The sequence below is a fragment of the Panulirus ornatus genome, chromosome 18, assembly GCF_036320965.1.
Source record: "Panulirus ornatus isolate Po-2019 chromosome 18, ASM3632096v1, whole genome shotgun sequence".
Lineage (NCBI taxonomy): Eukaryota > Metazoa > Arthropoda > Malacostraca > Decapoda > Palinuridae > Panulirus > Panulirus ornatus.
This window is the reverse complement of record NC_092241.1, coordinates 26,069,511-26,086,885: the sequence shown is the minus strand read 5'-3', so window position 1 is coordinate 26,086,885 and position 17,375 is coordinate 26,069,511.

Below are 17,375 nucleotides of genomic sequence, written 5' to 3'. Positions count from 1 at the left end.
CACGGAAAAAGTTTTAATCATTCAGGATATTAGCTCGAGATGAATCAGGCATGTCAAAGGGAGTTTCCATTTCCATTTCACGGAATTCGATTCCAAATGATCGAGATTCCCAAGTTTAAACTTATTCTGTCGTCTTTAGTCTCTGATGCACTATACTCAAGGGAAAGAAATTAGAGTCTAACATTCGTTATGTTCCCATAGAGATATGCTTTCTGCAATACGTTATAACTGAGCGTTTACCACGATGAAGTCAAGGATATTCTTTATCACCTGTCGCTAATCGTGGTCTTGTAAATGTTATGCTTACAAGTTTTACCCGAGGATAAAGAAAGAAGCGAAAAATGGGACAGTTAAACCCTTGACTGCCTTTTTTTCAGCAAGTTGCTGGCTAGGATAGGGTTGGATTATAGAATTCAGGCTTATAAGCCAAGCACTGGAGCTCTTAAGGCTATTCAGCGCTCTCAAGCTGCTTGATACGGGAAGAGTCCCAGATGAATGAAAATTTGCCATTGTAACACAGGTCTTTGAAAAAAGTAACCAGTCAAAGGTTACTAGTAAAATTTAAGTCGTGTTATTAATGGGATCATACTTCATTGGACTGGAAATTGATTGACTGGCCGTAAACAGAGAGTTGTAATTAACGATCAAGACACGGATTGGTCAAACGTAACATGGTGTTTCACGTATATTTTGATGATATTGATACTAGGTTGCATCGTAAGATATAATAATTGAAAGATCGTACTAAGCTGGGAAATGAATCTACAAATGGACATGAAGGTCTGCTGCTTCAAACTGACAAGACACACGGATGAACTGGGTTCATAAGTGGCAAACGAATTTTGATATCGGTGTGAATTCTGTTGAACTGCAAAAGGTTAATGAGGAGAAAGACTTGGCGACTAGAAACCAAGTAAGCAGTGAACAGAAGCAATGAAAAGAGCGAACAAAATTCATGGATTCACGGGGCCTTCGAGGTTAAGTCTAGGGAAATCTCGAGTACTTCGTTCAGTTTCGGTCATCTTAAAACAAATCTATGAAAGCTGACTAAACAACTTGAATCCATTTAGCTTCGTAAAGAGAAGGTTAAGAGGTGATCTAATGCAAGTATTGAGAATCGTCAGATTCTCTGAAAATCTTCAACTAACAAGTTATTTAAGACTTGATTCGTCTTCTTTTACTCGTAGTAATGGATACAAGCTCATGGGCAAGTGTCTTATGTGTACGCCTCTTAACATTTCCCACAGTACTCTTTTCGATGGCTCCCACGATCACAAACAACCTCCAAAGGACCAAGTGGTCTGTTACCGTTTGAATGCCTTTGTATACCTTTGTGTTATGTTAACGATGGCTATCAAGACGGAAGGGGTGTCTGTAATGATTGTGATAAACAGAAGCAGAAGAATTGATAAGAGGGGGAGGATAATAATGATATTGAGAAGGGAAGTAAGGTTAAGAGGAGGATGAGGAGATATAAGAAGGGAAAGAAAGGAAAAGATGGAGGGAAAAAATAGAGTGATCAAAGGATATGGAAGAAAAATAGCAATGAATATAACCATTTGTAGCAAAATGTCCAGCACACTCAGTATCAATCTCTGAAGCTGGTGCTGTACGTCCTCGCAACTCGCCCAATTAACGTCTCCCTCCCTCCCACTATAAACACCTCACACAACACTCAGGGACGTCATGTTCTTTATAAGGAAGATCAAATGTAATCAACTCCATCACCAATGTGATTTAACTCCATCCCAAAGAATTACTCATGCGGTTCTGGGAAGTTCTTGATGCTAAATATGTGGCTGGAGCGACAGGGCCCAGAGGGGACGGATTTTATATACAAACCGGACGCGTAAACGTGGTGCAAGACTGGTGGGAGGCGGTGGAGGATGGGAAAGGAGGGTGTCAATGGACACCCTCAGGCAGAGTCTGTGGAGTGGGTGGGGTATACAAGTCGGGTGAAGGAAGGGAGATGATATAGAAGAGGAGGAAAGAGTGGAGCAGTTAATCCTCCTGAATATCTGTTTTATCAATAATTTTGCGTTATAATCTAGTTGTTTTTCTCATTTGACTGACTTTCCTTGACATTTCTTCAATTGCCCGTTTGCTCTTGTTAAACTTTCTTTTAATCTTGTTCCTCCGACGATCCTGCGTTATTATGAAATGCATGTAATTCATATCCTTATTATTCTCTTCATTTGTTATCAATTCATCGCTTACGATTATGAAGCATTAACTGATTTGCCCCCCCCCCCCCCCTCCAAAGTTCCTAGCATTCTTCGTTGAAATGGCCAAGTTGTAAGATCTCGATCGGAATTCGTTCCAGTCGCCTGTCTCCAACTTGCCTGAAGTCTTAATGACAACCACGATATGGCTTGCACGAGACGATCATGATATCCACTCAAAACATACAAGGCGTACAGACATTCGGACATCAAAAGTGACACACACCACTCAAAAACGTAAGAGAAACACAAACTGATATTTCTGAAGATAGACAGAACTATGTAAGTAAACGCAAAAATTGTCTTGCAGGAAAACACACATATGTATTCGAGGTAAGGAGAGATACTAATTCGTGTAATGAGGAAGCCCTGCGGTCAGGTAGGTAGAAATAAGCAGAGAATAGAGTAAGGAAAACCACACACAGGAAGACGGCGGACGCAAAAAAGGATACGCGTACAAAATAAATATAGGATAAGCATAAAAACGTATGAATAAAGCGATGCATCTTCAGATAACACTGTGCTTTCTTCTCCTACGGATGCAGTTATGACAATTTCATTATCCAATTACTCTCAAACTCACGCTTGTTTCTCCAGCAAAATGTAATAAGAAAAAAATATATTGTCTATTCTGAATGACTATTATCTATTGTCAGAGTGAATGATTCTGAACATTGGCTCCTGAATCATTCTATGTCTGTCATCCTTAAACTTTTCCGCGTTTCATTTTCCTCAGCCGTAAACGAGGCCATTATTTGATGATCAGAACTCTCAAAACTCTCCTCTGACGTTCTATGCAGCATTTTACTTATCCCATCTCGTATTTGGTTTTCCTTTATCCTTCTACAAGTGATAATTTTCTTTGGTTGTTTTTAGGGTCGTGCGAAGATAGCGTTTTCTTTCTTTATAACTATATTATCTCTTTCTTATAAACTACTTCTACATTATCCTGTAGTCTTTTACCAGACCCTGCAGACCAGAACTCCTCGGTGTGCAAGTCCTCCCCCTTGGGCTGGCCTGTTGCACCACGCTAGACGGTCCGGAAGTGATGTGGTCCGCACGTGAGATGCGACGGGTTTCCTCAGAATGCTAAATTACTGTAGTTTCCCCTGAACATTCCTCAAGGCCTGGCTGCTCGTGTCAGCGAAGCGAGTCAAGTCCACGCGTACTGACGCTCGGTGCAAGCTGCTCTTGCCGCTGTTACTGAAGCTACCTGCTGCTGTCTATGCTACTGATGTTGTTGCTGTGGCTACTGTTGTCTGGCTGTGTCAACGGCTCTGGCTGGTGCACGGTGGGGTGGTAGTTGCTCCTGTTGCTGTCGTTGCTTTGCGGCTGCTGTGTTTACTGTTGCAGTGTTGTTGTCTTCAGAGTGAAACGAACAAGAGGGGAGTAGACTGTACCATAACCACCACATGAGTGGTGAGGCAGAATATACCAAGTTCAATCGAGAAGAACAAAGGTTTACCAAGGAAGACAAAGAGACCACCCGTTCTCCGCGTTCATATATAATGCGATTCACTCATCAAAATCCTGTTTTGAACGAACGTGCTTGTCTGGAATGGTATCAGAACCAATGGAGACATACATTTGGAAAAATGTGTTATGTCTAAAGTTTCAGGGCCACAGCTATTCTGGGAAAATAAAATACGTGAAACGAGGCTTGCAGCTGAATAGACCTTATTATTATTCAAGGTGGAAAGGAAACATGGAAGATTACCAGGAGAGTTAGCGGGGAGATGGAGGAAGGGAACAGATGCAGAAAATAGAAGGGAGTGATATAGATAGATAGCTATGGGCGTATACGGAAGTACACTCAGCAAATATGATTCATCTACACTCCATGCGCGTATATCCAGACGCTCAGCGATAACCTAGTTTGAGAAGTTCATCTCGGGTGCCGCTTACAGTCGTCACCAACCCAGTCACAAGTGGACCTGACCAAGTATCAAAAGGCTCTCAGGACGTACTACAGACTCTCTGAACAGCCACATAGTGATTTCAGGTTCCACTGGGAGAATTTTAATGATAATAGTAAGGTAAGGAACACAAGATGACATTCAAAGCAAGCACGATTGCATGGTAAGACACCAACACTGGTACTATAATATTCTCGACTCGGATTATCATAATAAATCATCAGAGATTTGCAGCTCAAAATCTAAGTTTCCATCTAATCGGCTCCAAATTTAAGTTTCCATCATAAACGACTTAAGATCAAAAGACTGATGTCAAGCTAACATTCACAAAGTCTGGTGGTATTTTTATAAACACTTGATATAAACTACTGACTAGACTGTCTAACTTCACTCCTGAGCAGTATGCATTAATCGGTATATTATTCCAAGCATGATACACAACTATCTGTGAGATGTACAGTACTACTGTGCAAAATACATTATCGCCTACACCGCTTTGGGCATGATTTCATTTTTTCCCAGCGTCCGATGGAAATCAAGTACATGCAGTATTCCGTATGTGAAGGATATCACTTTGGTCATCATTCCTCATACATTCTTACACGTATATGAAGTATTTTACTAGCTGTATGATCTCCCTGTGATGTAAAACTTTATGGTACATCAATTCTTTCGGTAACGTCTATCATTCTATGCATTTTTCTTCAAGTGTCCGCATCATACATAGGATTACACAAACACATGCGCGCGCGCGCACACACACAGACACGCACGCGCACACACACAAATATAATCTGCTGGTCTAAAGCACGCAAAAGAATTTGCGAGATTGTCTCCAGGCTCTGAACTGCTGTATGATAAAGCTATTATGGAAAGCTAGACAGGTCTTCAACGACTGAAGCTCTCCAATCGTTCACGAAGCTAGAGAACTTATCTATTAATCTTCAATCATTTGCCTAACCCAAGTCAAAGACATGACGCTCACAGAGCAGACCGGAAATTGGTTTAAGTGTGTGGGGCTTGTATTTCACTCTAAGGCTGTGGGCTTACTAACGTTGGTATCACGGAAACATATGAAGTGGTAGTGTGTTTTGACTGTTGGAGAAAAGCACTAATGATGGAAACATTAAGGTATGTATGCCACAGGAACAATGTCAGAGTAGAATTTTAGATGAAGCTATTTACCTAGAGGCTGCTGATGTCATTATGAGGGACCAGCTTCATCGCATCTTTATTGTAAATCGCTGAAGTTACATCCTTTCTTTAACAATTTTTGATACCCATATCACACAGGGATCTTTACTGAAACAGATTTGTATTAAGTAATCCATAAAGACTTCAAATTTTTTTTGCATTGCCTGAAGGTGAAGAACCCAGAAGATAAGCTCGCAAGAACTCAGTGTAAAGACAGATGACCTCCTGGCTGATGGTGGCGAAATGAGGAATCTTGAACCACTTCATTGTGAGAAGGACGACTGATGCAAGAGGAAGTGTGCTTGTTCAGACTCAGACGCTCACCTCCCAACATTTTCTCATACCACCTGGCTGATACTAGTTATTCTGAGGTGCTGCAGCTTCGTAAGACCTTACTTTTCTAATGATCGTGAGGTTAGTGGTGGTGTGGCAGAGGGCCAAGTATCCCTGCTGCACCAGCCTCCTAATGAGGCAGCACGAGACTAGGAACGGGGAGAATATATATATGACCTGGCGAGGCTTCGTAAACACCAGATGAATTGGTTATGCTACTCCGAGAAGGATAACTGGGTACAAGTGCTCTAGATTAATGCAGAGTTAGCAGGACGACTACCCAGAAACTAGAGAGAGAATAAGCCCCCCATCCCGGCGGGAGGCGATAATTCACAGCAGAAAAGTTCGAGGTAAAGTTTCTAATGTGTTAGGTCGTGTTGAGAAGGATGAGGCAACCACTAGTGTGGCACAGGCAACGATCACTGAAGGAGTGAACAAGTGCACAGAGGCAGTAGTGACTGCAATGGTAGCAATGGAGATGAGGCAAACAAGTCCGTGTTTGCCTGCACTGCCGCTACATGCTTCTCTGTTTATGTTTCTGAAGGCTTGAGTCTTATATCATACAAGTACAGGCTCCCCGGATAATAATTAACCATTGTTCTGACCGTAATGTTGTACGCACAGCACGTCACCCACGTCCGATGATGATGAATATTATGTCAGCTAAAACACACGTAACAAAGCACGGCAGGTGGCGCCTCACATTGAGATCTATGATAATAGCAAACACATCCACCAACGGGCGGCCGCCGACTCCGCTCTGGGCAGTCGATCGGTGTCCCTCTGAAGATAACGTAAGGTCAATGGATGTGCTGGACTACTGCTTAGATTTTGAATTCTGTACGTGCACTGTTGTCTGGTCGTGCGGTGGTGACCTTTTTCAAAAGGTCTCACCAAGGTCTCTCCGCACAAGCATTCAGTCCTCCTCCCCCTCACAGTGAAACAGTCCACACACTTGTACTCGCTCATTCTTTCATTAACGCCCTCTCATTTTCTCTTATTCTCCTACGACACTCTCTCTCTCTCTCAAATATGCACTCACACACTATTTTTACTAAGTTACACCCGCTCTTATTCTCATTGAAGCATTCATTCTCACTCACTGTCTCACTCATTTTCACACATTACCTCACCTCCCTCATTCTCTGACTCATCCTCACTCGCTTTACCACTTACTTACATCACAAATCTACTCTTACTTTAATTCTCATTCACTCACGCATTCATTCGCTATCATTCACTCACTCTCAACCTCTCGCTCATCTTCACTCGCTCACAGACTTCTTATTCATTCTCATGCTCATTCATTCTTCCTCACGGACTCGCTCGAACTCATGTCCCACTTATTCACTCATTCATTTTCTTTAACTCTTGCTCCCATCACGCGTTTACTAACTCTTGCGTATACTCACTCATGATTCCACTACCACACTCTTCCATTTCACTCACTCACTCAGTCTACACTACTCCATGATATCTATCTTCTTGCAGAGGTTTATCAAGCATCATGTACTCAAAACATCGTGTTAGAAGTCTATATAACCAACACTACTTCGTATATTTCGACCATTGATCTTGAAGTCTGATAGTTCTCTCTTCCACCATCCCTACCTCGAACAGATCACACAAGATGGCTGGGGTCTCGTGGTGTCTACATTGCATACTTAACGAGACGGGGAAAAACTCCATCTCGAAACGCTTACCAGTTCTTCGTTCAGTCTCCGACGTTCGACCTGCTGCAGAGACAAGTGTGCCATCTGGTTCGTCTGTACCAGCTATTTCGCTCAGTATCATCAGTTCTCTACGTATGTGACTCATCTCAACATCCAGTCTGAGCCATCAACTGGGTGTGTTCCCATGCACACGCAACTGATCGATTCGTTTTCCTCAAATGGTAGATTATGCGAGACTAGAGAGTAGTTTGATCTGATTAAGTTGGTACATACACCAGGACATGGCGTTGGTCATGTACGACGCGGCTTATGGATGGCACGTGTCAAATCATATTATTATTATATATATATATATATATATATATATATATATATATATATATATATATATTTTTTTTTTTTTTTCCTCGTCGCTGTCTCCCGCGTTTGCGAGGTAGCGCAAGAAAACAGACGAAAGAAATGGCCCAACCCCCCCATACACACATCCACACACGCAAATATACATACCTACACAGCTTTCCATGGTTTACCCCGGACGCTTCACATGCCTTGATTCAATCCACTGACAGCACGTCAACCTCTGTATACCACATCGCTCCAATTCACTCTATTCCTTGCCCTCCTTTCACCCTCCTGCATGTTCAGGCCCCGATCACACAAAATCCTTTTCACTCCATCTTTCCACCTCCAATTTGGTCTCCCTCTTCTCCTCGTTCCCTCCACCTCCGACACATGTATCCTCTTGGTCAATCTTTCCTCACTCATTCTCTCCATGTACCCAAACCATTTCAAAACACCCTCTTCTGCTCTCTCAACCACGCTCTTTTTATTTCCACACATCTCTCTTACCCTTACGTTACTTACTCGATCAAACCACCTCACACCACACATTGTCCTCAAACATCTCATTTCTAGCACATCCATCCTCCTGCGAACAACTCTATCCATAGCCCACGCCTCGCAACCATACAACATTGTTGGAACCACTATTCCTTCAAACATACCCATTTTTGCTTTCCGGGATAATGTTCTCGACTTCCACACATTTTTCAAGGCTCCCAAAATTTTCGTCCCCTCCCCCACCCTATGATCCACTTCCGCTTCCATGGTTCCATCCGCTGACAGATCCACTCCCAGATATCTAAAACACTTCACTTCCTCCAGTTTTTCTCCATTCAAACTCACCTCCCAATTGACTTGACCCTCAACCCTACTGTACCTAATATATATATATATATATATATATATATATATATATATATATATATATATTCCTACGAGTCCACGGGGAAAATGAAACACGATAAGTTCCCAAGTGAACTTTCGTGTAATAATCACATCAGGTGAGACAAGAGAGAAATATAACAGTCAGTTGATATACATCGAAGAGACGAAGCTAGGACGCCATTTGGTAAACATGTGATCGTCCAAAACATACAACGAACGTTCATAAACTTATCATTTTACAAATTCTATCAACAATAACTTCGTTGATAACGCAGCATCTAGACCTAGCACAGTTCCGAGGCACCATGATACTGTTCAAAGGAAGGAAACCATAACCATGGTCTTAAGAATGCTGGTGCGTCACGGTTTGTCCAACCAAGTGACCAGAGACGTCGTCCCCAAGTGTCTCCATCCAGCCAGGCTGATCGCTGCTCCTCTCCGTCCTTTGCGCGCACGCACACACACACACACCCACCGCTGCTTCCCCTCACCAGCCACTACCATCACCGACTTCCCACCTACCACTCGGTTTGCTAGCCCCAGTAACCACTGGTAACGTGGTACAGAACTAGGGTAAAGTGGGACGGGGACAGGTAGGCCTCTCAAAGACGAGGACAGCAGCAAGCTAAGGCCTGGGATATCATTAACAAGATAGAGTAATGGAACTGGTCATTAACGTAATAGTTTTCGAAATGTTCTACTGGGAACTTTAGCAGAAGACTGCCACAAGGTGAAGTCAATGAATTATCAAGTTTAATATGAAAGAAATGAGCTTTGAAAGTTTTCATGAAGTTTTTGACCTCAGATCATAGGAAAACAAGACAGTATCAATAAAACAAAGTAAGTTCGATTTTACCAAGATATCATATTCTAATAAAACTGGAGAAAAACATGCGTCGTACATCAGTTCCATTTACCTCTACAGATTATTTTAATGCCTTCACTTCCAAACCCGCACATTTGGCTCTCTCTCTCTCTCTCTCTCTCTCTCTCTCTCTCTCTCTCTCTCTCTCTCTCTCTCTCTCGTGCTGCGTCAATGGCACCATAAACATCCTTCAGGTGTATGCACATTCAGGTCAGTCATATATATCATTCACGGACAATCATACAATGGTTGTCGTAATATCACCCCTGTGTGTACAATGGTCCTGGTTCTTTAAAAGTTTTGGTTTGTGCTGCAAGCAGCTCTCGTCCGCCTCTCATGCGTGGTAAGTACCGACAGCCTTCGGCACTGCAGTCCGAAATGTAGAATATTTGTGATGTACTGAGAGAGAGAGAGAGAGAGAGAGAGAGAGAGAGAGAGAGAGAGAGAGAGAGAGAGAGAGAGAGAGAGAGAGAGCAGATGGAAGCGGTAGTACAATCATAATGGCTAAAACTGCACGAGAACTAATACGACTTAGAACGTGAATAGGTCTGTTTACACACGATCTGTGGCACAGTTTTCTTTAAGCAACTTAAGCTTGCTTCTGCTGTGTCCTGGAAGCCTTACTCTTAGTGCCTCTCAAACTCGCAGTCGATGCCTCTTGGCTTTACTCTTTAATGCATGTCAGCCATGTTCTTAACGCCTCTTAGCCTTGCTCTTAACGTCCCTTTGTATATTTCTTAACGAGTCTTTACTTTGCTCTTGATTCTACATAGCCTTGCCCAAACGCCTCACCACAATCTTAATTCCACCAATATTTACTCTTTCTTCACCTGACCCTACTCGTACTGCCTCTTAGCCTCTCTTCTACCATCTCCCAGCTTCGCTCTTAAATTCTCTTCGACATGTTCCTAACGTGCCTAGCCTGGCTCTTAGCGCCTTCCATCCTTGCTATCGACATCTCGTAGCTTTGTTTTGAACGCCTAAAACTTATGTTTTGAGAACCTTCGCCTTACAGATAACGCCTCCGAGCCGTTCTCTTAATGTTTCTACTTATGATCTATGCCTCCTACCGCTGCACTTAACACCTTTTAGCCAAGCCTTTAGCGTATCTCAGCCATGTTCTTAAATATTTGCTACGCTCTTAAAAACCTCTTCGCCTCATCACCTTCTATCCCCGCCCGAAGCGCCTCTCTACCATGTTCTCGTTCAAAGGTTTTGTAGAAAAGAACACACTGGTTTTAGGTCAATGTGATTGTTATTGCGTGAATAACATGATATCTGCATGTTTTATTACCGTCTGTCATTGCTTTTATTACCTCAATCATCCTAATGGATCGTGTGTTTTACAGTCATGATTAATTTGACATGAATTTGATTTGCATTAATCAAATTTATCCACTGATAATACTTACAACTGCTCGAGTGTTCCGTAGTCTTGCATGGAACTATGGGAAAACAGAGGCATATGTTTTTTCTGAGCTTTTCTTTTGCGTTCTACATTATCTCACTTTCTTATCAGTTTCTCTCTTAAGAATCTTATTTCCTTTCTCTCATCCCCCTAAGCATTCCCATCTTGTACGAGTTTTCTTTGTTACTTTTCGCACCTTACTGAATGACTCCCGCTCTCGTCTAACGTGTCCGAGATACCTACGAGTACCTATAACCCAATCATGAAATAACCTCAAAAACCCCGTTTGGCTACTGACGGTGGGGCCAGGTATTGGAAGGGTTGTAATCATACCATGTAGTGCGGTGAGGTGGTTCCGCCCTTCCGAGACCCGCCTCGCCATCCCTGGGTCTTCATAGTGTTAACACCACCTCAGGGGCCACGGGCCGGGTGGGTGACACGCCCCTCTAATACCTTTACCATAATGGGTCAGGAACCTCCAGCCTACACGACAGATCTTTATTAACGTTTTCGGCTCTTGTTTTATAAGAGAATTTCGTACGGAGTGAGACAGCCGGGAGATGATGATAGGGGATAATATCGTGAGATAACAGTCACGAGAAGCACTGATAAGAATGACAAGAGCGAACGAGAGAGACGTAAGGAAACAGCGGAGGAACGTCACTCTAGGGCCTTTCATCTGCCAGATCATCTATCAGCTTCATCTCCAATGCATTGCTCTTTGTATGGTCTTATCTTTGCCCTGCCCTGACCTCTGTACATTTGAGTTTCAAAATCATACATTAGATCTAATGTGAAGCTATCATTGAAAGAATACTCAAAGGCTTTTCGACAATATGCTGAAATAAAATCATTTTTCTACTAAACCTCTTGTCAATTTAACTGCGCTACCAAACTGTATCCAAAATGCGGTTTCTCTCACTATGACGCAATAGTCACCTCGTAATCCCTCTTGGCTTCCTTAATGACATTTCACGTCTCTCCTAACTGTACATACTGCTCTTGTAATCTGGTAGATTATCCTCGCTAATCAGATCGTTGTGTTACGTGTTCAGAAATGTTTTGTTAAAGCAAAGATACCAACGTGTTCAGTGTAACCAGGCAATGCAATTCAGCTATTCTGTTTTCGGATGAATCTCATGTTCACGTAAAGTGAATCTAATTTCTTCGCGTCATTTCTTTACGACAATGGTGGGTGGTATTAATTGGTGGGTGGTAATAATCAGACCGAAGTGTGACGAACCCTCGTGACCTCCTTTGTCACCGTCTGGTGGGAAGAGGACGGGAGACTAGATCTGACCTCCCTCTCGTGACAATATGACCCCAACTTGACCTCAACTGCCCATAGAATGTGGTCAACACACAGACCTTTACCGGGCTCCACTGACTTTAAGGCAATTTGATCTTCGATTCTCACAGCTAAGAGTTCTGTCCCTTTATTGCTAAGGTTAATGCCATCTCTCCCATGTAATCCCCTATATCCTATGAAATCGAGTCATAGGTCTACAAAGGCGATGCTCAGTTGGGGCGTTGATCTCTATTGGTTTCTTTTGCGACAACTCTTCATCACTGTGAACGAACACACACATCGATCTTCGCTCATTCAATCAACTTCTTCCCTGTCACCTAGGAAGAGTAATAGCCGAGGCATTGCGCCTAGCCTGCGACTTACTGAAACAGACAGTCTAAAACCCGCTACCACTTAGACTCATATACATTCTCTTGCACCCTCCACCTCCTCCTCCCACTATAACCATAACACGTTTGACTATCATTCTCTAGCTCTTCTTGAGAGACACTGCCCAGTAGCGTTACGGAGTGATGAACTCTTGACGCACTGCTGATGAAAGAACAAACTTTAGTGCCCTAAAATTGCTACTAATGAGCAAGATTGACGTGCTGGAGCTGGCAGAACGGCGATGTATGTAGCAATCAGCACTGCGTAATATATATATACGTCATCATCAGGTAATAAATAAGAAACTAGTCCAAGTACAACGGGAGTTCAGTTCCACTGCTATACTAATACCGTAGTGACTGTCATATCATGGTATACCGTAATTGTAAGGCGTATTCAGTTAAGGGCTTTAACCCGGCTGATTTGTAATTGCTTTCACCTTTCCCGGTATCTAGGTTATGTACGCTGAGCAGCGCGCGTTCTTTTAACGATGTACCAGAACAAATACTTTGATTTCAGTTCCTTTCTCTTGACATTTGGGAAAGGAAAAAAAAAAAGGTCATCTCTCTCTCTCTCTCTCTCTCTCTCTCTCTCTCATATATCAGTTACCTTACCACCTACAGTCATGCACACATCTGTGGCACCATCAGTTACCTTACCACCTACAGTCATGCACACATCTGTGGCACCATCAGTTACCTTACTACCTACAGTCATGTATACATCTGTGGCACCATCAGTTGCCATACTACCTACAGTCATGTATGCATCTGTGGCACCATCAGTCACCCTACCACCTACAGTCATGTATACATCTGTGGCACCATCAGTTACCTTACCACCTACAGCCATGTATACATCTGTAGCACCATCAGTTACCTTACCACCTACAGCCATGTATACATCTGTGGCACCATCAGTTACCTTACCACCTACAGTCATGTATACATCTGTAGCACCATCAGTTACCTTACCACCTACAGCCATGTATACATCTGTGGCACCATCAGTTACCTTACCACCTACAGTCATGTATACATCTGTAGCACCATCAGTTACCTTACCACCTACAGTCATGTATACATCTGTAGCACCATCAGTTACCTTACCACCTACAGTCATGTATACATCTGTAGCACCATTGTGTAAACTAACCAAAATAAGAAGTCGACTGGACACGATAACCTGTCCTGAAGGGTCATAACGTAAGTCAGAGGGCAACTGACATTCCCCTTTTTACCTAGTGTTGGACAAATGTCTAACTGAAGGTAAGGCACTGCACAATACTAGAGACGGAAAATGGCAGTCCCATGTAATTGATTGCAATGAGGATTGTTTCCTATCAATTTCATGTCGATTCTCGGCAAATCGAGATAAAATTCTAACGAATCAAAAACAGCAAAATCTTTACATCACAGAATGATGATTGACTTCTGGTATGCAGCGCGCTGTGCGCAAAGAAAAACAAATCGTTTTTGAAGAAAATACCCTAAAATAGTAGCTTAATTTCTCCTATGTTGATATGGGAGGGTAATGAGTGGCCTGGGGAGGGCCTGTGTTGGCAGCAAGGTTCGTTATAATCCAGGCAAGCGCAAGTTTTTCTAGCGATTCCTTTCAAAATACGCCCTATTACATTACACAGTCTTTTTAAGGAGTTTTTATATAGATTATTATACATGCCAAAAGCGTATCTTACATATTTTACGTATTTTTTTTTTACCAAACATGACATTGCCATACTTTCATATTTATTCAGGCAGAATTTCAATTAGATTTAAAGTGAAAAGATAATCATATCTTAGATTTATTTCCATGGAAACACTACGATGAAAAGCAATAAGATAGCGAGTGTGGAAATCTGGTATCACGTCAAAATGATTCATGTCCACTCCCTTTGACGATCTATGGGTGACTGAGATGCGTAGTATGTCTCTGTCTGTCTCTGTCTCTCCAGCTGTGACCAGCAGCGTCACGTGACTTCCTTATAAGCGCACCCCGGAAGAGGGTAATTCAAACAATGGCGGAAAAAATCATCAGATCAATTGACGTGCGCTGCAATTGTCTATGATCACGTGTACTGACGTGCACAACATCCAGGGGTCAAATCACTGCCCAATTAGTCTCGCGTCGACTCGCCTCAAAATAATGGAGAAAATAAGAAAAAAATATTGAATTTCTACATCACACTCATACGATTTCCACAACAAGAGATCTTGTGTAACAAAATCTTTTCACGATTTTTTGACCGTGATGCATGACAACTGGGAATGGAACGTACCTACATATGTAACATAATTAGACTTTCAGATGGTAATTGATAAAGTAATAGGTTGAAGCCACTGTGTAAATCTAAATCACATATGTGAAGAGACGAACCATGGATATCGATCAATGGCTGGACCACTGATATACGAGGTAACGTGTAGTATTATCTGAAGAAGCTTCCGACGGGTTGAACGTGATAAGTGGGGTGACACAGGGATCATCAGCTGCTGGCCCCTGTAAAAACGATCGAGTATCGGGTCTGAAATTCAAGATTGAAAACCTTCGGACGATATAAAACTTGGAATCGGATATAAAAATAAAGACTAGAAAACAATCCAAACAGATATTTACAAAATGGCAGGCTGGACAGTTGAATGAGGGAAGAATTGATGTAGGCATATGTAAGGCTATGCATTTTCGAGGTAAGAACACTAAATACGAAACTATAGAGAGCTTGGAGATCGCTGCTCATATTCCGGGAAGAAAAGGATCAAGGAATCACTATCAGTAACACTTGAAGTACAATGAATATTCCACAGTACTAAGCAATAAAACCCACGGAATGGCACGGTAAATAAGTAGGAACCTCGGGCATAAAACACCGTAATCAATCCTGACTCTTTCCGCCGAGTTAGAAAAACCATACTTTCATTATGCTCTCCAGTTCTTAGTCTCCAAATTACAGAAGCAGCGAAGAAAAACTTGTTCATCGACCTGATCTCTAAGAAACTCATTGTAGCAGGATAAGATTAAATATCTTAGGAAGAACAGACTACATGGGGACTTTATACTAGTTTTCTATATTGAAAACGACAATTTAGATCAAAGAAAATATTCTGAAATAGAACAAGTGGTATAAAAGCTAAAATGTTTAACAGACGCAGGAAAAATATTTCTTTCCAAAGCAGAACCATTTAACATTAAAACGAGTTACAGTCAAACTTTCCCGAGTTAGTGAAAATAAAAATATAAATACAATTCGAGTCACTCTCTTTTACCCCAGACTCGGAAGACCGGACCCATTGCCAGAGTAGTGTGTGGCCGCACAGCATAGTGGAGAGTAGCGAGTCATGTACTTTTAGTAAGATGGTACACACAGTAGCCAGGAGGTATTCCAGTTCATTATTTACTGTAAGATTTATTAGGCGCACTTCAGTCCTAGATGCTTTTTTCATCCATTCTCTCTCCTCGCGGATGTTTTTGCTGTAGGTAGTGAAGGAGAGGATAAAGTGTCTTCCTACGGTTCTATCCTAACCTCAGCTATATAGTATATATGCCTAGTTAGATTATAGACATAACCATGTCACGGACGAGCAGGCCTTCTGTTATCTGATTTTCCTACGTGTATATACAGCCCCCATCAGTCACCCCATCACCACCCTTAATGTTATGGGCATCTGAGATACTACTGGTCATCCCGCCACCAATATAATGTGTGTCTGTAGCACTACCCATCGCCTCGTCATCCTTTCTACTGTGTGTGTGTGTACCTGTGGCACGACCAGTCACCCAACCACCCTAGCTGTCACGCTTCTGGAGCTACATTACGCCATACACCCGGAAAATAAAACTTTCTCGGACGCGCCTTAACTTCATAATGCAGTTAGTGAAACTTCAGTCTTTTATTTCTACGTCACTCAGATATGCAGTTAAGTGTTTGGTGTCATTCACCCTCAATGTTCAGTCGGTTTCTGGCAAATCGACAACTTTATTGGACTAGAAATTGATAAGTATTTGGAATTAGCGATAGTCTCAATCCCATACTGCAGAATAACGGATGTAAGAAACGAACAAAATTAGGAACAGTTACTGAGTAAACCACCTTGATGTTAGTATAGCTGAAGATATGAAATATGAATATAAAGTGTCGAGATAAAATACACACTGCGATAGAACATTTCAAATGCGATAAAGAAAAAAAAATAAAAACAGTAAGACCACTGACATTCTTGCGCGCCACAATAAGACCATATACAACCATACATGCTTTGATAAGACCACCGACAACCGCGCTGGCAACAATAAGACCACTGACAATCGTGCAGACTGCAATACGATTACGGAGAACCGTGCACTTACCATCTCCACATCAACCATCACAACAACACACTAAACACAGTTTCAACATATCCCAAGACCCTCTATGCCCATGAAGCAACTATCATATAAAAGACACCGACCAATTTCTTCTCAATTGCCCTAAACTCTTCACACACACAGACGTACGTGTACACAACATCGCAACATTTAATTACCTGTGGCACCGAACGGTGGAAGTGGCCAGCTTCCCAAGTGCTGCAGAAGCCTCTTTTGGACAGAATAGACACGTAATATACACATGATTATTTTCATTATCTATATTTATCATACTTTGTCGCTGTCTCCCGCGTTAGCGAGGTAGCGCAAGGAAACAGACGGAAGAAATGGCCCAACCCAACCACATACACATGTTTATACATAAGGTCCACACACGCACATATACCTATACATTTCAACGTATACACATATATATATATATATATATATATATATATATATATACACAGACATGTATATGATTCATACTTACTGCCTTTATTCATTCCCGTCGCCAC